The following is a 27,967-nucleotide window of genomic DNA, read 5'->3' on the forward strand; positions in this document are numbered from 1 at the left end:
CCTTCATTGGGAGTATTGTGCCTTTGTCAGCCTTTGGCAAATAGGAATTCGGTGTATGTGGAAATGATGTCATATACAGTTTGTTTTTTTCAAGATTTTATTTATTTACTTGAGAGACAGAGAGAGAGAAAGCACAAGGAGGCAGAGTGGCAGGCAGAGGAAGAGGGAGAAGCAGACTTCCCACTGAGTGCAGAGCCTGACATGCGACTTAATCTCAAGACCCTGGGACCATGACCTGAGCAGAAGGCAGACACTTAACTAGCTAAGCCACCCAGGCACCCCCCCGCCAACGTGTAGTTTTTTAAAATAATTTTTCTTAAAAATGTGAACTTTACAAAGTTTCTCTTCCTTTGGGTTCACTTCCCTGATTTTTCTCTGATGAGAGATGGCCATTTCCTCTTGAGAGTACAAGATATTCATTCCACCCCACAAAAAGAAAAAAAAAAAGTTACCTCAGTTCAGCTTTTCAAAATATTAAGAAAGTGTACTAAATTACTCTTCCTCTTACCACATGCCAGAATATTTTCTCTTACCCTCCCAACTAAAAGTAATGTGTCTTAAGTCCTAAAAGATTCTGGGGATTAACTCCTATGACTAATATTGGGCAGGCTCACCCAGGATTTATTAGGGATCAATGTGACCAATGAGCTTGGCAGCTGGTAGTGGTCCTCCTTTCCTCCTAATGCTATAAAAATAACATTGTTGCCATTATTACATCATTTCAGTGTCTCTAAATATGTTCATCAGTCTGACCACTGCTAAATGTTTTTAGAAAAAAATCTTTCTGCTTCTCAAAAGGTTAGCTGACATCGAAGTGCTGGCAAGTTACCAAAACACAAATCTTGGTCTCCTTCCTTACCTCCCACTGCCCAGCTGATTGAACAAGTAATAGTCAAAATATTTGCAGAGACCGGTGTTGCCCACAGGAACACCAAGTTTCTCCTACTGATTAATTCTTTCTGTTCCAAGTTAGCAGTGCAATATTGTCCCGAGTGCTAAAACTGCCAGTAACGATCTCACTTTGGTCTTAAAGATACCACGTCTGGAACTTAATGGCAACGCTAATTCTGATTTATTCCTCTAAATGCCAAATCTGGAAAGAAAGGTCAAAATGGTCGGTGGGTTCCTGTTATGGGGAGCTCTAAAATGAAATAAGAGGTAACATGGCCAGGAGGTGTAGATAGAGGATGGCTTCATCTTGCCCTCATTTACTCAGACAGCCCACTTACAGTTCATGTGTCATCCAGGATCATGGTGAGCCTTCCTGGGTGGCTGCTGCCAGAGTCCCTGAAATATTTTGCTCATTCTTTCCCATCAGAGCCAAAAGTCTCTTAAAAAAAAAAAAAAAAATGTGCTACTCATGTTCCTAAGACCTCAAGATTACCTCTCCCTTAAACCCATGCCAACTAGGAAGGGCCTCTCCTGTCTCAGTTCCCTCCTTTCACAAAAGTTTTCTCTCTTGTTAATCTTTTACATTCAAAACATCTCGGGCATATTAGGACTGCATTTAATTAGTACAGACACTTGGAACACTTAAGTGTCTTGGCCTTACGAGGAGAGGAAGGAAGAAATGTCTCAGGCGCAAAGATCTGGCACTCTCAAAGCTAGCAGCTTATCCCCATCACCTCTCAGCTATTGAGGTTAGAGCATAGAAGCAGCACTAAGTTCATAAACGATTTGGAAGCAACCCCTATTAGGATTAGTGCTCTACCTCATGTGAACAGGAGAGTTATCAGACTCTGACACCACGAACCGAAGCGGATCCAGCTTTCAGTGTTTAAGCAGTGAAAGAGGTACCTTTAAATCCCAGAACGACCCATAATCTAGCTGACTCTCGCTATCTTTACTCCATCAGCCTGCCGACCTCGATGCCCACCAGTAGCTCTAGCATTGGATGTTCTCTTTTGTGATTTCATGCTTCCTCTATGCTGCCAATGACTCACTACCTCACGGATATCACCAGGGTAGGAAATGGACCCTGGGCATGCTCCCAGGAGTGCAGACAAAGCTATCGATCCCATTTGGTTTGGTATAGCTTCATTAATCTCAGAGACACATGCATATGCCATAGTTTCCCTCGGAAATGAGAGTTGCACCATTGTGATTAAGTCACATTTCAAAACTGCAATATTCAACAATCTCTTAGTGATTCAAAAACCTATAAAATGGTCCTCCCTTTTTCCGCTTCGCTGTTTAAAGGAGATCATGTCTACTTGTCTCCTGTATTTTAATATGAGGAAGGCAAAAAACCCCACAGATATTACTTTGTTTTCCAGGGGATCAAAAAAAAAAAAAAAAAAGTTCCAAAGACAATGCTTGTGACATTAAAGATCTCACATGTATTAGTTTACTTTCCTTTAAGTGTAAAATCTTCTGGCAATTCACTTAGGCTGCATTATTCCTTACCTTCCAAGGCACAGCAATGAGTGAGGACTTTCTATAATTTAGTTGTTCTCCTGCAGTTATTAAACTTGCACTATTAGAACCAGATACATATACAATTTTCATTACCCCTCCCTTTAAGCTTGTTTGCTTTTGAATCATCATTTGCAAACATTTAACTGCATTTAACGTGTATTTATTCTTCTCTTTTTCTGGGGGAAGCGAGCTTCCATTTTCCTTTGCTGCTGCTTCGGTAACAAACGTGCGGCAATCAGTGTACAAGATTCTTCCCTTGAACCTTCTCGTACAAGGTCAAGATACAGTTTTACAAGTACTTACTTGTATGTGTATACTCTTTAATAGCCTTTCTTCTTCAATTCCTTTCTCTTATTGCCCTTCAGAATTTTGCAACCTTTCAATGCATTCTATGAGAAATACACTGTAAAGAGATGGAAACTAGAACATTTTACATTAAATTCATCTAAGCAGCTGGACTGTAATTTGCACACATTCACACAACTCTATCCCCATCCCTTGCCCAAATCCCATGGACTTTCCATGTCTTCCCAACAGACAAGGGATCTTTTTTTCATACAGTGATATAGCCTGTTGTTTCTTAACATGACCTGTTGGATGACCTGAATACCATAGGAAGTCTTGGCTCTGCTTAGAAAGGATCAGAACGAAAACTACATTCTGGGTGTGTGGTGTGTGTGCGTGCACGTGCGCATGCGTATGCACACCCGTACATGAGCACACACAAGCGCATATGGTCATTGTGTCAGGCAGTAAAAACCCAGACCGGGGAGGCAGTCCCTGGTAAGAAAGGTCATATGAAGAATGTGCCTGGAGTCTTGGTATGTGGGCATCTGAAGACAGAGGGAAGGAACGAGAATAAACAGGAATTAACTAACTGGTCTCTTTGTCTCCAGCCTTTGTCTTCCCTCAGTTCTCTTCCACACTGTAGCTGCCAGAAAATAGAAATCTGATCATGATAATCCCTTACTTAAAAGTCTTTAATAGCTCTCTGCTAACCCGTAAGATAAAGTCCAGACTCCTTAGCATGATATATAAAGCCCTTCATTATCTGGTTCCGGCCTCTGTGGTCAGCTTTATCTTCCTCCACTCCCCATGAAGCTAGAGCCATACAGCTTTTTAATGTTCCCAGAACATGCTATGAGAACCAGGGTCTTCCCTTTATTTAGGACCACTATCATGAGAGGAATTCTCTGACCTCCCCCACAAGAAGCATTGGGAACTTTGTACCTCTAAGAGTTTTATTTCTTTAACCATGGTTTAAATATGAGCTAAGTGCCTTGCTTATTAGAAAAGATCACTTGATAGAATTATGTTGACATGGGGTACTGTTTAAAAACACATCCATCCAATTTTACTTTACTAAGACTGCTTGGTCCCATTAAGTACTCCCTCAAAGTCTAAAATGCACTGGGATTTAGTGGGGGTATCATTTGTTCCTAGTTGTTTGTGCTCTGCTCAGCTCCCTTTAAAGTAAATTACCTTAATGATCTATCTCTTTGAATGTGTGTGTGTGTGTGTGTATGTGTGTGTGTGTGTGTGTGTGTGTGTGCATGGTGTGTTTTAATATATGCTTGGAAAATTCCCCTCAGCAACTCATCTACATGGTCATAAAAAGGAGAAAACTTGTGAAAGACTACACTTATTTTTGAGATGCTTTTGTGAAAGTGACTCTCTGGACCCTGAGAACTGGTCTGGTTCCTGCCCTGCCATAATGCAGCTTCCTGACCTGGCCTCGGGCTTTGGTTCTGCTCACCTTGAACTCAAACTCTGTGTGGTAGGAGCAAATCCTGAAACTTCTCAGGGGGAAGTGGCTACTCTGTTTCCACTTTATCCACTTTTTAGCAATTCCCAGTCCATTGAAATCTTTCCTTCTTACCAATCTTTTTTACTTGTAAGGCTATCACAGGGCACTTCTAATCACCAAATTCAATGAAAAATTTCAGTCCTTATCCTGCTGGATTTCTTTAAGATACCACTTAAGATGATTGCTCACTCTCTCTTTTAAACTCTGCCTTCCCTGAGCTTCTTATTCTCATTATACACTAGGAAGTATCTTCTCTTTCATCTTTACGGGGTCTTTTCTTCTTCATACACTTCACATGTTGGTGTTCCTCATGGTTGAGTTCTGAGCCCCGATCATCTCATTTTCACAGCTGGCAAAACACCTCGTTTTGTGGTTTCATCTTTCATCCAGACTTTTATGATTCCCACACCTTCAACTCAAGCTTGGACTCAGCTTTAGACCTTTATCCAAATTCTTGCTGGTTGACTCCACCTGGATTTCCTACTGACAACTCTACCTTAAAAGTCTGGAATAAATCTCTTCATCTTCCCCCTCTTCAAAAAGTCTTTCCCCAATAATCTCTGTCTAAATTGATAGTACCAGTTACCCACAGTAGAAATCTGGGAGTTATTCTTCACTTCTTCCCAGTGTCCCATGTTTAATCAGTTTTTATATCCTTGTCAATTTTGTCTCTAACATATTTCCAATTTGGCCTTTTTTTTTTTTTTAATCCCTGTTATATTGCCTAGGTTTTCATGAATACCTTCGCAGGCTCCTAAGTAATTTGATAACCTCATAACAGGTATTTCTGCTTTGAATCTTGTCCCTCTCAGGGATCACAGTCCCCAGAGTTCAAATCTACTTAAAAATGTTTAAGGGTTCTGTCTTTCCTGTACAATAAAACCCAAGAGCCTTAACATCTATGGGAACTTCATTACTCTGGGTCACGACTATTCCTTTATGTTCTTATCATCTACACATTTTCATATCACATTCAAGAAAACCAAAATCCATCTGGCCCAGATGATGGTGTTTCTTACCTCTGGTACTTTTGCTAACCCTTTCTTTTTCTATACTCTTCGTTTAACTGTGGCAGAGAGTAATGTTCACCAAACGTTCAACATCCTTCTTTGCTCTTGCACTTGAGTTGGGAAATGTGACTAGTACTGATCAATAATTTTGAGCGCACGTGAGAGGTATCATTTATAAGTAAAAGCAGATAAGTGTCAGGGTACTTACATCTCATTTCATTCTCCTTCTCTTTTTCCCAGCCACATGTGAGAACTTGAAGATGGGGAGTTGCAATTTGGAAGCAGCCATAATCCCAGAATCACTGTTGGAGGAGAGGCACCATGAAAAGGTGTCTAAATCTACTTGTTTGTTCTGTAGCATAATTAAGAAATAAATCTATGCTGCATTAAAGCCATGATATTTTTGTGTTTTATTGGTGTTGACACATTTTGCTTTCAGAATTATGCTCCAGAATCACTAATTGGGAAAACTTTCTCTATCCCTACCAAGACTGAGTTATGTGCCTTTTCCCTGGGTTCCCAGATTGTGATTTTAATTTTATTATGGCAATAAAAAGTATCTGATGATATGTCTATCCCTTCTTCCTTAATGATTGATTGTGCTCTCTTTCAGGGCAAGATCTGTATCTGCTCTATCACCTAGGTTTGTTGAACAAATTAATGAGTTAATGTATGCATGATACCTTGAACTGTACCTGTACAGAATAAGCGCTCAGTAAATGAAAAATAAAGAAGTCACCATTATTGTTGTCATTAATGGTATTATTAGGGTTATCTCCTCATCCCCTACCATGATGTCTGGCACATGTGAGTGCTCAACACAAGCAAGAATGAAACTGTGTGTGATGTAATCCTTGCCTACACAAAACCGAACTAATGCTTTCTCTACTCATTTTAACGAAATGCTCATTGTTAAGCACAGTACCATGTAAGTTATTTTTATTCCAATTTATGCAAATAGAAGTGGCATTTCACTTGTTCCTCTTCATTTAATTCTTTTCTTTCAGGAAGACTTAATCTTAGTCTTTAGCCATGACTGATCCTAGTGTAGTTAACTTTGGGAGTTTGTTGGAAGAGATGGATACTAAAATAAAGATCACTGAAGCTTATCTATGAACATTTTTCCAACTTTAAAATTTTTACACTTGATCTTAGCCAAAAGGCCAAGAAGCGATCCCACTTTTAATTTTTAAAGAAAATTTACATAATTTTAAATAAATTCTTAGAAGGACATATATATAATATATATATTACCATTACTTATGAACTATATATAAATTATGCATCAGAGATGTCATGATCAGCTAGAGAAACCTACAAAAGCTGGTATTTATAAAAAACAGTAATAAAAAAGGATAAAAGATGGTAGCACATTGTACTAGTTTCCTCTTTCCTGCTGTACCAAATTACCACAAACTCAGTGACTTAAAACAATCCAAATTTGTTCTCTCATACTTCTGGTTGTCCAAAGTCTGACGCAGATCTCAACGGGGCTACAGTCAAGTTCTGACAGGACTGCACTCCTTTCCGGCGACACTAGGCAGGAAGCCTTTCCCTTGCCTTTCTTAGCCTCGAGGGGCCACTCACATTCCCTAGTTTGTGGCCCCTTCCTCACACGTCTCTTTCCTGTTGGTTCTGTTACCTCATCCTTTCCTACCGACTTCCTCCTGCCTCCTTCTTGTAAGGATTCATAGATTAGGTTCAATCTGATAAACCAGGCCAATCTCTCAATTTCAAAATGCTTAACTTAATCATATTTGCCAAGTCCATTTTACCATGTAAGGCATCATACTCACAGGCTCCAAGGATTAGGATGTGGGCATCCTTACCACATACCGTAGCCTCTCAGACAATTTAAAGTTTGTGTACATTTGACATTTGAGTATTAAACGTTCAGTGTAAAATGTAAAGGAGAACAACTATTTGTACTTGTAAGTATGAAGTGTAAATATAAAATTTAGAGCAGAACACTGGAAGAAAATTGAAGTACAGTTGACCCTTGAACCGCAGGAGGGTTAGGGGATGCCAAGACCCAGAGAACTGAGAATCTGCATGTGATTTTTGACTCCTCCCCAAGCTTTCTTTTTTTTTTTTTTTTAAGATTTTATTTACTTATTTGACAGAGTGAGAGAACACACGCAGGGGCAACAGCAGCAGGAGAGGGAGAAGCAGGCTCCACGCTGAGCAGGGAGCCCAATCGGGGGTTCCATCCCAGGACCCTGGGATCATGACCCGAGCTGAAGGCAGACGCTTAACCCTCTGAGCCACCCAGGTGCCCTGACTCCCTCAACCTTAACTACTATTAATCTACTGTTGACTGGATGCCTTACCGATGACATAAACAGTTGATAAACCCATACTGTATATGTTAAATGTGTTATATACTTTGTTTTTACAACAAGTAGGCTAGAGAAAAGAAAATGTTATTAGGAAAATCATAAGGAAGAGAAAAAAAAATTCTGCGTACAAGTGGAGCCCCACAGTTCAAACCCATGTTGTTTAAGGGTCGGCTGTAAATACAGTTTTCAGGTTTTTACTCAACAGTTCTTTCAGATATTTAAAGTGGTTTCCAGTGGACTTAAAGCGCTCATTGTTTTAAAGTGACAAAGTCAAGCATGCCATATGTACACGCACACAATACTGGAGCCTGCTTATTCACTTTCCTAATCCAAAAATGATACTTTGCACTCTTGAGAATGATATGCTCAGTTACCCTCTCTCCACTAGACTGTATCTTCTATGAAAAGTGACCTGAACCTGTTTTATTCCTCCTGTTTTCCCTACATCTAGCAAATAGCTTGCTCGAAGAGAGCCCCAAAGTGCTGTTTTGTGGTTGGCATTTATGTTTAATTTCTCTAGCAACTATCATATTCTTTATCCATAGCAGAATCCCATTTTTTTTCACTTTTCCTTTTGTGAGGTATTCAAGGAAAGAGTTTCCTCCTACATCCCAGAGGTGAATTTTAATTAGTCCAAGACAATCATGGTAATATTCTCCCCCATCCCATTGACAATTAATTTAAGAATGGGTATGCGATTACTTCCTAGCAGAGGAAGTCCACCAGGGACTTTCTAGTGAAAGTTTTCCTTCCTGACAAAAAGATGTACAAGGAGAGACTGCCATTTTTCTGAGTTTATGTGATTGTGTGAGAAAGTGATGCCTGGCATGATGGCAGCATCTTGAAACCATGCAGTCATGAAACCAAGGGGTTGCCAGGAAAAGTCACTGGCTCAGAATGGCGTAGCAGGAAGACATAAAATACGTAGGCTCTTGATGATATTAGAGTTACTGAATTACCAGCCAGGAACTTCCCTACCATCAGAATTTTTGTTTTATAAATCACTGAACTCCATTTTTTAAACCACTTTTATGCGTATATTGGGTTTTCTGCAGATGAACACATCTTAACAGATACATTTGCTAAATAAAAAAATAAAAAAAATTAATGGTTGGATGGATGGATGAGGTGTTGTTTCTTGTCATGCTATGCAATCTTGTAGTAGACTTTCCTTATTTGTAAATGAGGAAGTTGAGAATGTGCTCTCTTGTAACCCTGCCGTTTATCTATCAGTCTGCCCTTTGTCAACACATACAGACTATTAATCTTCTAGCTATAAAACTACAATCAAAAGCTGATATTTTATACATGATATGCTTTCCATCCTTCCAAATTCCTTCCTTGGATCAAGTTAGAAAACCAGCAAATTGTGTAAAACAGCTCACCAGGTTAGCCAACCAAAGAAATTTGTCTTTGTTAAGATTTGCTTTAATATTTTGCCCTTTTCTTTAAATAAAAGTAAATTTTTGCCAGTGCAGTAGCAAATTGTGCGTATTGTCGATAACACTGAATACTAGTGATTATCAAACCCATGGTTAGATTCCCACCTGAGCTATTGCTTTCAATATAAGTGCTATGAAAAGTGTATTTCCTTCAAAAACATCTACCTTCTCACAAGCAAAGAGAAGAAAAGCTTAGAGATGAATTTCAGACAGAAGCACAGCTAGTGATTTTGGCTTTCTGAATGGCAGACAGTATCTTCTTTTCCCATTCTGTTCTGATTTTACCACCTTATGATTTTTATTGTAAAATACCTTAAATAAATAGTTGGTGAGAAAGGCACTGCTCAGTACACACTTAAAAATTTTAATACATAGAGGGGCGCCTGGGTGGCTCAGTGGGTTTAAGCCTCTGCCTTCGGCTCAGGTCATGATCCCATTGTCCTGGGATCGAGCCCTGCGTCGGGCTCTCTGCTCAGCGGGGAGCCTGCTTCCCCCACTCTCTCTGCCTGCCTCTCTGCCTACTTGTGATCTCTGTCTGTCAAATAAATAAATAAAATCTTTTAAAAAAATTTTAATACATAGAATATATGTTCTATTAATGTTATTTTGTGTGACCACATGACTAAAGCAAACATAATGTGGCAAAATAAATATAGTTTGGAAGAGCTGGGGCAGAAAGCCACCTTTTTAACCACCCAGAAACTCTCCTTAGTTGAGAGTCAAAAGGGTATTTTTTAACTATAAAAGTAATATTTATTTAACAGGTTTTAAACAGCAAAAATAGGATATTAAAACATTTTAAAAGAGGAATCACACATACTCTATCAGGCAATAATTTTTATCATTCTGGTTCCTTCTTCCTAATTTCATTTATACATATATAACACATATGTATGTTTATTAATGAAGTCATGTAGACCGGCATAAATTGTTTTCTCACATCCTGTACTACTTATTTTTTTCATATTTTTAAAAGATTTTATTTATTTATTTGCCAGACAGAGACATAGCGAGAGAGGGAACACAAACAGGGGAGTGGGAGAGGGAGAAAGCAGGTAGCTTGATGCAGGGCTTGATCCCAAGACCCCAGGATCATGACCTGAGCCGGTCAGATGCTTAAAGACTGAGCTACCCAGGCGGCCCCCCCCCCGCTTTTTAAAAAATATTTTAAATATACTTTACTAATGTGATTTTAAGGACAAAATTTTCTTTTGGGGGAGTAATTTTTAAACTGTTCCTTGCGATTGTACTGAATAAAAAGTAAACGGGTTTAGGAGATTAAATTTTTAAAAGATACCATGTAAAAAGAAATAAATGAAAGAATAAGAAGATACCATGTTTTGCCATCCCTTAAGAAGTAAAGAAAATAATAATCTACTGAAGTAAAGAGACTCAAGTCTTAACTGGGTCATCCAGAAATCAAACTGAAAGAATTAATACCCACTGTGTCAGTAACATTACAACAAGTAACTTCTTTATAGGAACTGATTAAATCTTACTATAAAATATTCTTTGTTTTCAAAGATAAAGACCGTAGAGCTGTAAATAAATATCTTTCCAACATTATCAGACCACCATAGGCATTTTATCTCATTAAAATGAATGAAGACTCTACTTAAAATACATTACCATACTTTCTAACCATACTTAAGATGAGATGAGGATCAAATAAACCTTTTTCAAAGTACTCTTCAGTTTAAGGAATCTCCTGCTGAGAACTAATCTTCAAACCAGGCATATTTGATAAATCTGGAAGGTACATTTCCCATTAGAGACAGGTACCGAGGAATTCTTTCCTAAACTCTAGTTCTAGCTGGTGCTCAGTGGGTAGAATAAATATTTGGTTTTATGCCCCATTACTCCTACATAGTGATGTGTCCACATCCTTTACTGCCTCTGATAACCTTTCCAGAAGAATTTTCGAATATGTGCTTTGGGTGAGAGAGAAACTCTGAAAGTAATCTCCAGAAATCCTAGCCTTTGCTGAACGTGTGTGTGCGTGTGTGTGTGTGTGTGTGTGTGAGATATGTTTTAGCAGAAGCAGCAACAGATGAAATGCAGGAAGAATTTCATTAGAACCCCACCTTCTCAAAGTCTGACAATTTATTTCTCTCGGGAAAAAAAGAGAGGAAGAAAGAATGTTTGACTGGGAACATAGGACAAATCATTACCCTACTTTGCCACATGTAAACTCCTGCTTTAATCATTCCTCACATTGCCAGATTAGAGAAAAACAAAATCAGATGTAAAACTCTTTATTCTCAGAATTCAAGAGTAAGTAAAGAGAATTTGATGTTCGGACCAAGTCCTTTCTTAGTTTGGATCTGGAATAGTAATAGTAACGTCCCCTCCAAGTTAATTACGTAACACCTAGGGACTCAAGAGCTCCCCCATGACTGGACTGTTTACCTTCATATTTTGTAAGATAAGATGGTAGCAGAAGCTTCAATACAGAGATGACAGAGAAAGAAGCAGAAAGGGAGTTTATAATTTGAAAAACCTGTTGTCATTGAATTTTAGAGCTAAGGTCTCAGATTAAAACCTACTCACATTTTGTTCAGAGCTCTTTCTCAGACCCAACCTCAAGAAACTTTTCTGCCTCACAAAGCATAATCTGTTAGCGGTTCCAAACTCATGATGAGGTTTGGATAGGCCCCGAATGACACCCCCCTGTCCAACTTCTGAGTCCAGAGTCATGGCGTCTGGTTGGCTAGATTGGGAACTTCCTACTCTGTGAGAAGTTATTCACACTCACAGAGACCAAAGTGCTTGCTATCTTCAGAGAGTCACATTTTAAAGAGAAGAGAAAAAGGAAGGACAGAGCTAGGCATGCCTTGTCGTTCCAGATCCACCAGCCAGAGAATTTTCTTCATCCTGCAGAATAAGTAAGTGAGAGGGTGGAGGTAGGTCTGGAGTATTACAATAATGATGCCTCACCACAGAGAAACACAAAGCCAAGGGCAAAAGAGGTGGCCCCTCACCCCCTATGAAAATGATTTTTCATAAAAAAAGAACTCGAAGACTATTATATTTAACAAATATTGTAGAGGTGGATGCCTAGGTGGCTCAGTCAGCTAAGGGTCTGCCTTCCGGTGAGGTCCTGATTCTGGAGTCCTGGGATGGAGCCCTGCACCAGGCTCCTTGCTCAGCAGGGAGCCTACTTCTCCCTCTCTCTCTGCCTGCTGCTCTCCGGCTTGTGCTTACTCTCTTTCTCTGTCAAATAAATAAATAAAATCTTTAAAAAGATTTTATCATTAAAATCTTCTTGTTTTTTTTACAAATAAATAAAAATTTTATATTAAAAATTCCTTTTAAAAGAAAGAAAAAAAAACCCAAATAATATAGAGGAGCTAAAGGCAAAAAATGAAAATGTCAACCGATAAAAAGGAATTTTATCTTCCGTCAGTAATCAATGAACTATATCAAAGGAGTGAGTGGAACTTTTTCTGTGGCCACTTTTAAAAGCAAAATGGGGGTAAATGAATTCTTTGTATTACAGTTAGTAGTTTTGTTTAACAAAGAATAGTGACTCCAAGAGTACTGATACACAGTAAGAAGCTCCCTTTTTCCGGTGAGAATTTGGAAATGTATCAGGAAACACAGGCCTGGTTCTGGCGCTGTGAGCAGCTCTGTGGGAGCAGCTCTGCGAGCCTGTGTGCTCACGCTCGTATGTTTCCTCTCCCCGGCTAGAGACACTTCCAAATCTTATCCATACTCACAAACCATTGCTGAATGTCTGTAATAGCATCAAAGAGAAACGTGGCTGAAAGATTTTTACTAACTTTAGAGAGTGCATTTGTTATGATCTGATGTGAAAACTACGCTGTGTGTAAGGAAATGTATTCCAGGGCTGGAGTCCATTCCTGGGTGGAATTTCAGAGGCCAAGACATTCCCTTTCAGAATATCATGAGGCTTCCTCAAGAGACCTGGGGATGGTTTCAATGCTGATCCTCAATAAATGCCATAAGGACAGACATTGAACTGTGGCCACTCATGTGAGATGGAACAACTTCTCATATGGGCAATTCTAGAGTGTTCCAAAATGAGAAGACCAGGGATTTACTTGGCTATTTTGGTTATTTGGTTATTATTTTTAAAGACAGTCCAAAATAATTTTTAGGAAGAGATAAAACATGAGTGAATTAACCAGCCTTTTTTGACGACTTCAAAGAGATCTAGCTTTAGCGATAAAGTACATGAGACAGATTTTTTTTAGCATAAGTCTCCAATTCTTCAAGCCCATGAAGCCAGTTACTCCCTCCTCCATACTGAGAATGGACATCTTCATTCCTTATGTTGTTCCTCTTTAGACCAACAAGTAACTGTCCATCTTACCTGAAACATTGGGCAAGAACTGTCTTCTTTTTGTAGCATTGCATTCACTCATTCATTTACTCACTTTACTGTGGGAGGCAGACATACTTTGTGTTCAATATATGACTTTGCCACTTACTGACTGTGTGACCTCAGACAGGTGTCTTGCCTCCTCTGTGCACCTAAGTGTTCGACCGATAGGGCAGTTGTGAAGATTCCATGGGAAATTTCATGGAAAGCATGAAAGAACTACTTAGAGCATGGTGAGCATCAACTTAGATATATTATATTCATAAATATTGACCACACTAGTAGGCCTTGTGAATTCAAAGATTATTAAGAAGGTAGCCCTCCTCCAGGGACAGCAGGCAGGCAAGTGGCTAATCATAACATTATGAGAGAAAGTTTAAGGTGGTGGCTAGATCATAAGCACTGAGATCATCAGTCTGTCTGGTTCACTGTTTAATTCCCAGAATTTAGAGCAATGATTGGCCATCATTATACAGAAAATAATAAGCACTTCTTAAAAGCAAATGCATAAATGAATTAGTGCCTGAATTACTGGACGAGCGAATTACAGAGAGATGTACATACTACTATGGATACACCAACGAAAGAACGATTCATTCATCGGGGTTAATGGAAGTAAGGTGTGGATTTTTGTTTGGTAAGGGGGAATGAAAAAGGTAAAGACTCTTGTGTGTTGGGGTTGAGAGTGTGGGCTGGGGAAGGAAAGATTGCTGAGGTACTGAGTAGAAAATTGCCAGACTGTACAATTAGGGCAAGGTCTTTAAATCTGGAGCTATAACAGGATCGAAAGTTCAAGGGTCAGAATGCAGATGACACTTGTTAGGGCTAGATGGAGCATGGGCATATAGGACAAAGATGAGGGAAAAGAGGAAGAGAGGCAGAGGTCAGCTTGAAATATACCATGAAGTCCTGCTATGAATTCTGATGCATTTGGACTTATATCCTGCCAACAGCGGGGATCCACTGGCAAATTCTAAGGAAGGGAGACACATCTTTGGTTCTGACAGTGCTTTTGTGTTTAAAACCTGTAGGACTTTCACCAGGCAACTTTGCCCCCTACAAATTTGGTGTCATAAATGAAAAGGCTGTCATTTATGCCTTCCATCTAAGTCCCGCCCCAGGCATGTGTACATGAGGCGTTTTCCCATTTTTATCTTGTAACATCTAATGCTAGCAGCTTTGGAGTAAGCATGCTTTCTTTCAAGTTGCTTGGTATGCTTAATTCTGTGGTTACCTGATAAAGTACCCAATGTTGTAAAGTTTAGAGCTTATTTCTTAACATTATAGATAAATCAAAAGAAGAGCGCTCATAGTTTCAGAAGGGAGTTCATCAAGGAAAGGTTTCTCCAAGAGTCAAGGTTTAGGTACTGAATATAATGCAGTGAATCCATTTTATACATGTTATTAAATGGAAAAAATATGTATCTGAGAAGAAAATCCAATTTAAAGACTTCAGAGATCTGATATCTCCTTAAAATAGTGCTGGTTACAATACACTCTCTCACTGAAGAAATATTTATTTGCCTCATGAATCTTGGCCCTATGAGGGAAAATGGCAGCCCTGAAATATAATTTAGGACTGCAGAAAAAGTGAACTGATGAAAAAAAGGAGAAAGCCAGGATGTGGTATGTAGAGATCTTAGAAAATAGGATACAAAGAACAAAGTCAGATGTCCGGGCTCTTGGACTAATTATTCATGTTGGAAAACAAGAGTACAAAATTATCCTTCAGAATTTTAGAAGTAAAACTTGATCTTGTGTTCAATATACAAAGCCTTCTTGGCCCTAACACATCTTTCCTATATCCCCATTTACGGGACAAGAGAGTTCAAGCTGTTTATGGCAGGAATGTCTACCTTTGGGCTTTTTAAACCAGGTTCAAACCAATCCCAATCTCTTTCTTAGGTCTTAAAATAAGATCAAACAGTGCAAAATTCCCTTACTAGTATTTAAGCCCAGTTGCCTCTGTCCAGATGACTCCTATAATCCAGCCAGGCAGAACACCTCACCCTGCTGTTCCTGCCGCTTTTCTGCGTGTCCTTTGATTATAAGTAATTATCTCCAGCTGTCCCTGCACCCTGGCCTCCTTTAACTCCTAAATGTCTGGTCTTAGAGACAGCCATGCTGGAGGAAACTCAGACTCTAGGGTATCATTACATGAACGGCTTGAGCACTGGACATAAAAATATATACATTTTGGCATCTAGATGCTGTCATGTCCTGAGAATTTTTCCCAACGTCCTGAAGTACTTCGAATGTATAAAGTCAAGAGCAAGAGAAAAACTTCCTAAGGAGGCCTTCCCAAATTCTACTTCCCCAGAGGATGATGTACCTAAGTCCATCTACTACTTTACATTGACAGAAAAAAAAAAAATCACCTAAAGAAATCTTTCCTTTTTTTCTTGATATTTCCACCTTCGTTCTTTTTTAAATGATTATCTGTAATTTGTGAAGCATTACTTAAGTTCGGAGTGTTATCTCTCATCTTTGTATTGGTCTTTGCACTGAGAGGCAAAAAGAGACAAATTTTTCAAAAAACTAGTGGGTGAATCCTGTACGTATATGTATTTACACAGGAGCAAAGTGAAAAAAATATATAATCGTCCTCAATTTTTACATTTGGAATTATCTACCCTAGTCAGCAGATGCGTTATTTCTCAACTTTAAATATAAGAAGTTTATAAAAAATTCCTGATTTGCCTAGGCATTAGTTGTGAAGATAATATTTTTGATAAAGCAAAATTATCAATCATCACTAATTACATCACAATATCTGATGAGAGTTCTTAGCTACAATCTCAACTTAATGACTTAATAATCTTAACTTACTGACTGTGTGACCTCAGACAGGTGTCTTGCCTCCTCTGTGTACACAAGTGTTCAACTCATAGGGCTGTTGTGAGGATTCCATGGGAAATTTCATGGAAAGCATGAAAGAGCTACTTAGAGCATGGTGAGCATCAACTTAGATATATTATTATAATATTTTAATGTAATATAATATTTCTGATAAAGCAAAATTATCAAACATCACTAATTACATCACAATATATGATGAGAGTTCTTGGCTACAATCTCAACTTAGAGGCAGATAGCTTCAAGAGAAACGTTGAGTTGAGTTGCGGGCTGGATGCCCTGAGAATCTGGTGGAGCCTTTGCTTCTTCTGGATAGAGATTTATGGCAGGAGGAAAAGAAAGAAAAAGACATCCTTGAGATTAACAATAAATCCAGATTACTTATAATGTAGTAGAGTTATCTATTATATTCAAAAGTTTGCATTTTGCCCTTTTCAATTCAAACACATGCATAAAGTGGGTTTAAGAATGAAAGTCTCCCTTTGACATCTGGTGATAAGAGTTCCCATCTGAATCTCCCAATAATGTAACATTTCATTCCTTTAGTTTTAGACAAATAATCACATAGATGTGCTTCAAATGAGGGATAAGACTTGAACTAAAAGAGCATCACACAGAAGGCTCTTAGGGGGTTGGACTCAGACCGGTCCTCTGTCATCAAGTGGCAGGTTTAAGCAGAAATTATCACAGAGTCAGCCTTGACCTCAGTAAGAATCAGAAGACTTGGATTCAGAGCATTCGCTTTCACTGCTGGTGGGAGAGATGATCAATATCATCTTATTGAAATGCAAGCTGGAAATCTGTAACAAAAACCTTTAAAAATTATCCAGAAATTCTACTCTAGGAACTGGCCCCATATAAATATCCGGTCATGTACACAACGATGTATAGACAAAAGTGTTACACCACTCTAAGTGTTACAATAATAAGTAAGCATCCAATAGCATACAATTGGCTGAATAAATAATGATGTACTTTTTAAATTGTAATACTACATTGTCAATTAAGCATTGTCATGTAGAACTACTTTTAATGACATGAAAAATATTAGTTATATATTTCAGTGAATAGTCACTAATTTATAATAAATAAGTATGCAGAGCATGATTGTAGTGGAAGAGAATATGTCTATACCGGAGTTCCCAGCCTACTAACTCAGGGTATGGTTCTATTGTAAGGTAGCCCAAGTGTAAATCAGGCCGGTGACCTTGAGAAAGCTGGGTAATTTCTCTAGGCCTCGTGTTTCTCATTGGTAAATGGAGATAAGAATATTACTTACCCTCCACCATCACTGTCAAGGCCAGAGTGGTTTAATCCATGTGAAATACTTAGAAAAAGCTCTGGTTCATAGAAGGACTCAATAAATGTTAGCTATTATTATCGCTACCATACCGTCTAAATTTATATGCGATTTATGTATAAGAAATATAAGGGAAATAAGTAATAATTATTTTGCTCTTGGAGTGTTTTTAAAATTTTCAACAATGAGTGTTTATTTTGAAATCATATGCACACACAAACTCAATCCATGATAAACATTATTTGTGAGGAGGAAAACTTGGATGGGACTCATGGTGCATCTCATCAAGGTCAGGTTTTCTGACTTTCAGCAAGCCCTTCCATCTCCTATAGCCTCAGTCTCTCCATTCATGAAAAGAGACTGGTTATACATGACGTTTTAGAATTGTTGTGAAATCAGGTGAGTATCTATATCTTTTTAGTTATAATTTCTTAAGCCGTTTCTGTGGTCTGTGTTCTGAGCTAAGCTATAAATAAATGTTTTCCTATTTAATCCCCCCCAAAAGGGGTGGGAAACATACACACAAAATGGCTATTATCTTTATTTTCAAACGAGGACTGAAATGTTACATCAGCATTTCAATAAAAGCTGTTTGTCCAAGTATACCCTGAAATTAAAGATAGGCCTGGACATGAGCCCTTATTTTTATTAAGACATTTTTCTGAGTTTGGTCTTTCTTAGGCACTGGGAAATTTCTGTTTGACTCTACAGTTAATTTTAAGGGAATAGAGCATAGTTTGCAGATTACAAAACAATAATTCTTTGGTAATGTACTTTTTTCAGCAGTGTAAGTTTCAGAAATACGTTCCTACTCTAGATCAAAGGGAATCTGCTCATTCAAAGTTGCTGTAGTCTATACTTCCTAACATATAGTAATAGCTTCCCCTCTGCCCTCAGTGGCCCATATGATTTCACTGCCTAAGTGAGCTGGTTATCCCTAGGATGGAGAATGAATGTGTATATATGGTATGATGCAATTTCTAGAAGAGACACTTTCTCTGGACGTGGATTTGCCTTCCTTGCATACAATGTTTCCACTAAAACTACCATCCATGGATTTACAGAATGTCTTATCTGCCATTGTAATATTCTACACAGAATTGCTTCTGATCAAGGAAGTCACTTCAAAGCAAAAGAAGTGTGGCAATAAGCCCAGGCTCAGGAATTCACTGGTCTTATCATGTATCCCACCATTTTGGAGCAGCCGGCTTGACAGAACAGCAGAATGGCCTTTTCTTTATTTATTTCTCTTTTTTTTCTTTTCTTTTTTTTTTTTCAGTCTCAGAGTTATTTTTATTTATTTATTTTTATTGTGTTATGTTAGTGTTAGCTACATAGTAACGCCTTGCAAGCCTAAGGTAATGTTCTCCAGGAAGCTTTATATGCTCTAGTTCAATGCCCAGTATATGGATCTGCTTCACTCAGAGCCAGTATTCATGGTCCAAGAATCAAGAGGTGGAAATGACAGTGCCACAACTCACCGTTACTTTTAGTGATTCACTGGCAAAAGTTGTGTTTCCTGTTTCCACGACCTTATGCTCTGCTGGTCTGGACACCTTCATTCAAATGTTTGCACTGGGAGACACGGGAAGGAGTCTACTGACTGGTCATTCTGAGCTCTTCATGACCCTCACTCTTAAAATTAGTGTGTCCGTATATAGACATAAACCTATCTATCTAAAATCTCCTCTTGTTTCTGCTTCTTTGGTTAAAAGAATAGGACTCTTTGCTCCATACATTCAGTATATATGAGCATAATAAGACCTCCTCAAACGCGATCCTTCTTTTTTTTTTTTTTTTTTTTAAATTTCATGATACCTTTGAGGTTGCAATTTATACTCCGGACAGAATCTTCTTTCCTTCTTGGAAGGACCCTTTGATAAACTCATTCAATGTAGGACGAGTATACAATGTAAGCTGTAGTCATACAATGTAGGACGAGTACCTGCCTATAGTTCTTGGATAGATCTCTTAGGATTTCCTAGAAGTTTCCTAAATATATTTGCTTCAAGCTGAGCTGTTATTCTCTCCTATTTTAGTTATTCTATTTTAGTGATATAAGAGGTTGGTTTCTTTGTGGTTGGAGTATCTGTGCAGATAGTATTATAATGTCAGTTAAATCTTGGCATCTTTTCTGGGCTCAGGATCTAAGAAGAAGACACCCATCTGGGAGTGAAAGGCTGGCTTCTCCACCCTGGGTGCCAAGGTGGGAAACAGTACAGAACTACCTACCGTGAAAGGGCGCGGCTGATGTTCTTAAGGATCAGCGATATGCACATTCATGACACGTAACAGAGTTGGTCCATCCCAACCAGGAAGGGAATAAAGTCGCTGTGGATCAGGCTCATGAGATGCATCTACTCTTCCGAGGTGCACAAGAACAGCATTGAGGCCAGCAGAACTGATGCTTTTGGAGGAGCAGAGAACTCGTGAAGTAAAGCATCTTGGGAAGAATGGATGTCGCTCTGTCTAAATCTATAGTTTGTTCACATCTAACTCACTACCCAGAGGCACAATGGATAGAATTTTGGGGAAAATGCATCTTTACCACTAAAAATACATATTGCATGGAGCACTGGGTGTGGTGCATAAACAATGAATTTTGGACCACTGGAAAGAAATAAAATAAAATAAAATGGAAAAAAATATTTAAAAAAAGAATCATCTTTCTTGCACTTCATGAACAAATCTTTGGAGTCCCTACTATAGTCCACATGCTGCTCCCATTATTGAGAAACTATAGGCAGTAGTCCCAACATATTTATGTATCAGTCTCCAATAATCAGGGTAATAAGCTAGGCCTTGTGATAACCTTGTATCAGCTAGTAGAGACAGATGGAAGTCATTACTCTAAGTTACTGAGTTTCCTATCGTTTGTGGATAAAGTAGATTCTCCCTGGTCTTTATTAGGGGAGTATTTCTTTAATTTACATTGCCTGAAAAATTATATTAAAGTAGATTATATTTATGTATCTGGAAAAGGCCTTATAAAACACGAAAATTAACTGCAGGGTTAATGAGGAAACTTCCAGTGCCTCAGAAAGGCCATATGGTATCACAGAGAAAAGTCTGAAAGGGAAGTCAAGGTTTATTCCCAAGGCCTACATCTGATTTATTGTGTCTCCTTGGACAAGTCACTTAACTTACCATCATCTCTTTTTCCAGCTGTAATAATATCCCTACCTCATATCTCAGAGGAGTATTGCAAAGGTTCTAACTTAACATAAGCTAGACTTTTATTACTGTTGGGGAATAGCTTTTAGCACCTCAGAAGATAGGGCTGAAAAAAAAAAATCACATGATTGTGGTGATGGCATTTTATATCACATCTCATCTCTCTTCTTATATTCCAGAAAAAATTTAAGTAACAGTAGATCATGCTGGTGTTTTAGAGACTGCTCATAATTAACGTCAAGATTTTCTCTTAAAGAAACACAAAAAGCCAACTCCTCTATAGTTTTTGCCAATATCTGTTCACAGAAGCGTTTTTACAGAAATACTAGAGGTTTTATTAACTTATATTTAGGATGTGTGATAATAACAACTAAAAAAAAATAGTGGTGTTATTTATACGATTCTTCTAGTCTCCTGGAATTAAAGCACAGCATATAATTCCTGCAGTAGGTGTTACCTTTGGCATTTGATATAAAAACGTGTTGAAATTCTGAAGTGTTATGTAAGTGTTGATTATTAGTAGCAGTACACCATGAGAGAAAGTTTAAAAAGGATTGGAGGTATTTTTCACTTTCTATTTTGCTCATATTTAGGATTTCGTAAAACATAAGATTTTTTACTCCTCTCCCCCCTGCCCATAATTATTCCCTTCTCCTTACAAGTGAAAACTAGATGGCTGTCCTACTTTTATTAACATAGGTGACAAAGAGAAATATACTGTGTTTTCATGGGTTCTAAAAATCAAACATTAAAAGTCACATGCAACATGTGGCATCATGGGTGAACGTAAAGGTATTCAGCTAATTGAAAGAAGCCTGACACAAAAGGCCACACGTCCTGTGATACCATTTATTTATTTATTTATTTATTTATTTATTTATTTTAGCTAAAAGCACGTGTTTTATTTTATTTTTTTAAATGCTTTTTTTAAATCTGCAATTTATTTATTTATTTATTTTTTATTAACATATGATGTATTATTTGCCCCAGGGGTACAGGTCTATGAATCTCCAGGTTTACACACTTCACAGCACTCACTGTAGCACATACCCTCCCCAATGTCCATAACCCAACCACCCTATCCCTCCCGTGCTCCCCTACCCCCCAGCAACCCTCATTTTGTTTCCTGAGATTCAAAGTCTCTTATGGTTTTTCTCCCTCCCTGGTCCCATCTTGATTCCATTTATATGACATGTCCAGAATGGGTAAATCCACACAAACCGAAAATAGCAAATGCCAGGCTGAGGGCAGGGGAAAGAGGGAAATGACTTTAATGGGTAGAGGGTTTATTTTTAGGGTGATAACAATGATCTGGGATTAGATAGTTGTGATATTAGCATATTTGGTGAATATGTTAAACCACTGACTCATACACTGTAAAAGAGTCAATTTGATGGTATCTGAATTATACCTCAATAACAAAATTACACACAGAGAGAAATAGAGAAGGAAGAATATTAATTTTAGGATGGCTAAATCTGGCAGTGTCAACAAAAGGTGCTTTTGATCTTTTAAATGATGATTTATTTTATGTTTAATTTGCATAAATCATTTTGTCATCCGACATACCTTTGGTGAGGAACCATTATCTTTTAGAAATAATTTTGATGCTTTGGACTTGATTTTTTTTTTCTACTGAAAAGTTCACTTGCCGTGTTCCGTATGATTTCATATCCCTTAGGGTGATTTAGAACCAGAAGACCTGGGTTTCAGTTCTCTTCTCCATGAAATATGCTTCATGCTGGAGAACTTGACAGAAACAGTCTGGAGCTCCTGTGTGTGACTCAGACTAGACAGAAACTGCTCTCTACCTGCCAAACCCAGCATGTGTAATAGCCTAGGTCCAACCAGAAGGCCAAAACCATGCACTAATTTGAGCAGGAGAAGTTTATTAGAAAGAATTACTAATAGAGATGTAAACTCAAGGCTATAAAGAGAATTCTATCTGATGGACCCCCTAGGATGGAGGACGGTGTCTAAGAAAGGATCAATGTGGAATTCGAAGCCTGTCTTTCAGATTTGGACAGAGAAGTGTGATGGCATTCAACTCGGTGGTGGAGGAGTTTGCTGGTTTGTCCAGATCAGAGCTGATCCACCGTTAGAGAAAAGCAGGAGACAACACTTCAGGGGGCAGATGACCTGGGGGTGGTGGGCAGGTGCTCAGAGAGAGTGGGGTTTTGCTGTCAGCATGAAGGCCTGGGCTGTGCGATGCCCACCAACAGTGATGCTGAGGGTAGGCACCAGTCCTACAGTAGGGCTGCAAGGTTGTTGAGGGATTGTATGCAACTGGGGCACACCGCTGCTGGATGTCACCACACACACCACCAGGGGACTGTGGAGCAGGAGAGGAGCAAGCAAAACCCATCCCACCAGGTCAGGAAGAGAAGCTGCTTTCCAGTTGCAATGTCCTTCCAGCAACACCTGTTGACAAAGCTTTACGTGGGGTCTAGTCCAATACTGCGGAGCAGGTACTAAAGTGTCAAATAGAAGGGGAGAGGCAGTGAACTGATAAGTGCTGCCCTCAGTTTCCTTTTCCGCTCATGTATGTATGCAGCTTGACAGTATTTACCAGCTCCCCTTATGGTAAAGTGAGCTATTGAGATATGTTCCAGGTAATGGGATGTTGGTAGAAGTGATGTGATCCACGTCTAGATCTTTCCCTTACAAATTGGGTTTTTTTCTCCTAAAAACACCCATCCACAAAACTGGAAGTAAACCATTCTAAATCCTCGGGGGATGACAGATCCACAAGGAAATAGCCCAGAACACTAAGTCATCTCTGAGGAGAGACCTCAGGAGGATCATCCGATCAAGACCATTGATGATAAGGCAGTTCCATAAATTAAAAACAAAATCATTATATGGCTTAGGCATTGAAATGGAAATGGGTGTCTTTGAGATGGGTGCTACCATCGCCATTACCTAAAATATGTGGCACTGGCTCAGTGGTCAGACCATGGGCAAAGAAGAATGAGCTCTTAGAAGCTGAGAGGCTGGCATTCTGTGCTACATAATAGTAAAATATTTGAATTGCCCGTGCAATAATTTGGAAAGATCTTCCTGATGAGTTGCTATGGACCAGTGTCTGCTACCTTTTCCAGTCTTCCTTTTCAGCTGAATAATTGTGCCTATCCTATCCCTGCTTCTCGTTTGTACATTGGGCAACATGGTGGGAGATAGATCACTTATCTTTTTCATTCATGCATCCCTGGACCCCAGAGAGCCACATCTGAACCCAATAGAGAGGACTGTTCTTTCCTCAGAAACCGAGACTTTGAGCCGAGGAAAGGGATTGGTGTGATTTGTAGTTCTCTCTCATCAGGAGGAGATGTTTTCTACCTGTGAGAGAAGGAGTGAAATGGGTATTTGATTGCCAGAAGGGGCAACTTTAGGAGTCTTTAGAACCAAACTCTATTTCCTTTTCTCTTCATGCAAAAAACTAAAGGAGTGACAGGTTACCTTTCTAAATTTGTACCAATAGCACACAGGGACAAGGGCTACTGACCACTTCCAGGACTGCCCTCCATTCTATTTGTCATGCTCTTCTCATGGGTAAAAGCATAAGACTGCCCGGCCCTGGGCGACAGGAGAGCCATAAGGTGAAAGGAGTCTCTGAGTCATCATTTGGGAAGTAATTTCCCAGAATAACCACAGAACCAAGAAGTCTCACGCAAAACCATCATATGAACGAGAAATACACTTTTCGTTCCATGCGACCCACTGAAAGTCTGTGGGTTGGAACAGCAGTTAGTCATCCCAGGCAGGTGCTCAGAACCAGCTCGAGTCCGTCCGTGGAGTCAGGATGCACATCTGTGTCGGGAACAGTGATGATTTGGGTGCAGTGGGAAGATGCCCAGCAGAGCACCAAAGGCTGGTGATCAACAGAGTTCAGAAGCAGAAGGGGAATTAGGCGTTAGAGAGAAAAAGGAACAAAAAGAACCCGGCAAAGGATGGTGATGATGCATTTCTAGGTCACACTGTGGCTACCTGAGCAGACTTTTGAGCATTAAAGCAGAGTTTAGCTTTGACAGAATGACATCTGGCACATGGTTAAATCCCCGTCACCCAGGAGTGGCCGTTATTTATTGTCCCAACCAGAATTCTATTCAAGAGTGTCAGAGATGCTTTTAATGATTACCCCCAGAACAACAGACAGAAACCACGGTTGTCCTGGGGAAATGAGCCGCATGGTCATATTTCCCCGACTTACAGTTCCATGCAGTTTTAAGATCAAATAAGTAACAGAAGCAAAATTAAACATATAAAAACTCCTTTGGGAAGGAAAAGGGCCCAGATTTTGATTACTGTTATGATTCCTGTGCTATGATATTTTTAAATATCATATCATATCATATTTTTAAATATCATGATTTTTAAAATCAGTGAATGAAACACCCCATCATCAGCCTTCCCAGATTTAACTACCCATTTCTTCTTTGGTGTCTCCGTAGCAACTTCTAAAAACAGGGCATTTGTGATGAATCCTGTTCCCAGTGTGTTACTAGGACACAAATCCAGATTTCCTCTGCCACCCCTAAGAGAGCTTTAACTCTCCCCCTCCCTCCGCACATCTCCACGTGTCAAGCACCAACTTCATCGTGGTAGCGAGCAATTCATTTTCATGTTTACCTCATGAAGGGATGCCTGCCGTGCGCCTGCTGCTGAGTGAAAAGTGCAGATTAGGAAGCAAAGTCCCTGCTCCCTTGATGCATTAACACGGCCTCCATTAAGCTGCTCTACCGGGGACCCTGGGGCCAGAGGAACTTTCCTGCTCCAGGGGTTCCTGTCTCCTGGGGCCATTTTCAGAAGGGTGCCAGCCCAGCACAGCTCCGTGTTGAGTTTCTTCCCCCATGTGTCTCTCTGACATTTGCTGCCCGTGTTCCCTTTCCCAGCCCCCGACCCAGCTCCAACGCAGGGAACTTACTGTTGAAATAATTGAGCAGATATTTTTAGTGTAGTTAATGTCTTAGCTAGGCATTGGATAAATTGTTACTAAAAAGACTGCACTTAAACCAAAATTTCCATTATGAATGTTGTAGAGAACACCAGGAAATGGTGTGACCCACCTCTGTTTTGATGAGAAGGAACGTTAAAACCACCAAGGATGAACAGGCTTCCGAAGAGCCTGAGGACAGAGGTTCCATGGATGTGGCCATTCTCCAAGCCAAATCACAGTGCAGCTCTCCCACAGGATCACAGAAAGCCCTTATCATATATACCAGGAATTATCTCATGAGAATGGACTAGTAGACATAAAGTCTTTAGAACAATGGGTACATATAATAAACATTAGGTAAGTGCTTGCTTTTGTTATTATTATTCTTATAGTGGTGGCCCATCATAATAATAACCAATATTCATTGGTCTGGTAACAATTAATATACATTAGTATATATATGCAATATATAATATTAATGTATTAACAAAATATACTAAATTATTGTTTAAGGGTTCAGTTAAGGACTGGTGAGTTTTATGCCAAGCAAGAGAGAAAGTCAAGATGAAGGAGGAGAGGGACAGAGAGGAAGACAATTAATTTGTGTGTGTGTTTGCGGTAAGGAGAGGGGTTTAGAAGAGAGGCAAAGGGGAACTCAAGTGACCATGATAACTGGACGAGTGACTCATGTTTGGAAGCCTTCTCATCATTAGGTAGAAATGACAAGGTTTGTTCCATATTATCCCACACACCCTGGTACCTATAGATGGAAATCCCATCAAGACAAAATGCATTTCCTGCTTCTGGAATTGGGGGAGGGAATAGTAGTTAAGACAGAGCCTCTGGAAACTCCATGGCTCTGTGTGTGTCTCTGTGCTTCATTTTTTAGACATTGGAAGGGATATTTGAGGTAATAAAAGTTGTTTCTGGAACTGGGATAGGGTATCTAAGGAGGTGGTGAATTTGCTACCCACTGGGGAGTTCACACACACACATAACTCTTGACAGACCTTGGATATAATAGGTATGACTGGATAACATATTTAAAATATCAGCCTTTTTTTTTTTTTTTCTTCCCAGCATTTCACTTTTATGTCCTCTTCTCACCTTGACTACATAACTTCTCCTCTGTTGGGACAACTTTACTGTTATTCTTTACTTCAGAATGAAGCGAGAAAAGAGCATGCCTTCCTGGTTTTCCACAAGTTGGATAGCTTGGGCCTTGATGGGCAAGGGCAATGACTCAGGGCATAGAAAAAACTTGAATCAGGTGCAAATCTGCGGGACGGGCAAGGATGCTCCAGGATCAGGACTGGGGAACTGGTGTAGATAAGGGGTGTGCACAGCTGTTGGGGCTCCTTACAATGGGGGTATTGTGTTTTTTCCCAAACCGAGTTCTAAGCTGAGGGGTGGTTATGGGGTGGGGGGTGAAACCCTTGGATAGATTTGGGGCTTTGAGAGCATGGATGTGTTTAGATCTGAGGTAGAGTCAGTGCTCTTCCCTCAGACACTGGAGCGGCCATGGCAGAAGGTCAAAGAGCCTCATGGATGAGAGAGAGGCAGTCTGCTTGGATTAATGATGAAGAACCAGCAAGACAGGCTTCCTCAGCAGATAGCAACACAGACAGCGAACCTTAAGGTTTAGATGCCTCTTACTCCCAATGTGTACTATGCAAGCCTTCCAGAATTCAGACACAACCACAGAGGGGAAAGACAGCCCAAACTAGCTTGTCGGGCCAGCTTCATGTGCGTGTGCCCAATGAGTCACTCTGGACTCGACTCAGAAGGGGCCGGCACTTGGTTTAATGCTCCACTCTCATCATCTTGAAATTCTTAGTCTTTTGAACAAGAGGCTTGCATTTTCATTTTGCTCTAGACCCTGCAAATTATGTAGTCATTCCTGCTTGACTTCTATTAACATCCCTCAGTGCCAGTAGAAAGAGAAATCCAAATAGAAATTAAGTTGATTCGAGAAAAATAAAGTGATGTTTGCATATCTGAGCTTGTAAGTCGGATTCTGTCACGGATACATCCAAGCTAAGGCCATATGGAGTAAGATGAAGCATGAGCAGATCACAGAAATGAACGGTCAGATTTGGCCAGAATGCAGAACGTGTTACGGGCGAGGAAGAGATAAAACTGGAAAACGAGTCCGGAGGTGTGAGCATGAGCAATCTGGAATGCCTCCCCAGTGGAGGGTAGCAGAGTTGAAACAGCCTGGCATATTCAGAATTATATATAATTCATATACATGGGGGCCTGGAATATACAACCATGTTTAAGACATTCATATATAATGTAAGAAGTAGCATCTTAACAAGAGAAGACAGCTGGAGGCTG

General features: G+C 39.5%; 1 protein-coding gene across 1 annotated transcript in view; it reads left to right on the top strand.

The window, feature by feature from the left end:
• Nucleotides 1-5,957, top strand: part of PEX2 (peroxisomal biogenesis factor 2) — a 96,206-nt gene extending 90,249 nt beyond the window's left edge. Inside the window, exon 4 of the transcript XR_013966736.1 lies at nt 5,476-5,957. The gene's annotated coding sequence lies outside the window, so the exon portion shown is untranslated. The remainder of the gene's footprint in view (nt 1-5,475) is intronic.
• Nucleotides 5,958-27,967: the final 22,010 nt, after the last annotated feature.

The sequence above is a fragment of the Martes martes genome, assembly GCF_963455335.1.
Source record: "Martes martes genome assembly, chromosome: 4".
In the NCBI taxonomy this organism is placed as follows: Eukaryota; Metazoa; Chordata; class Mammalia; order Carnivora; family Mustelidae; genus Martes; species Martes martes.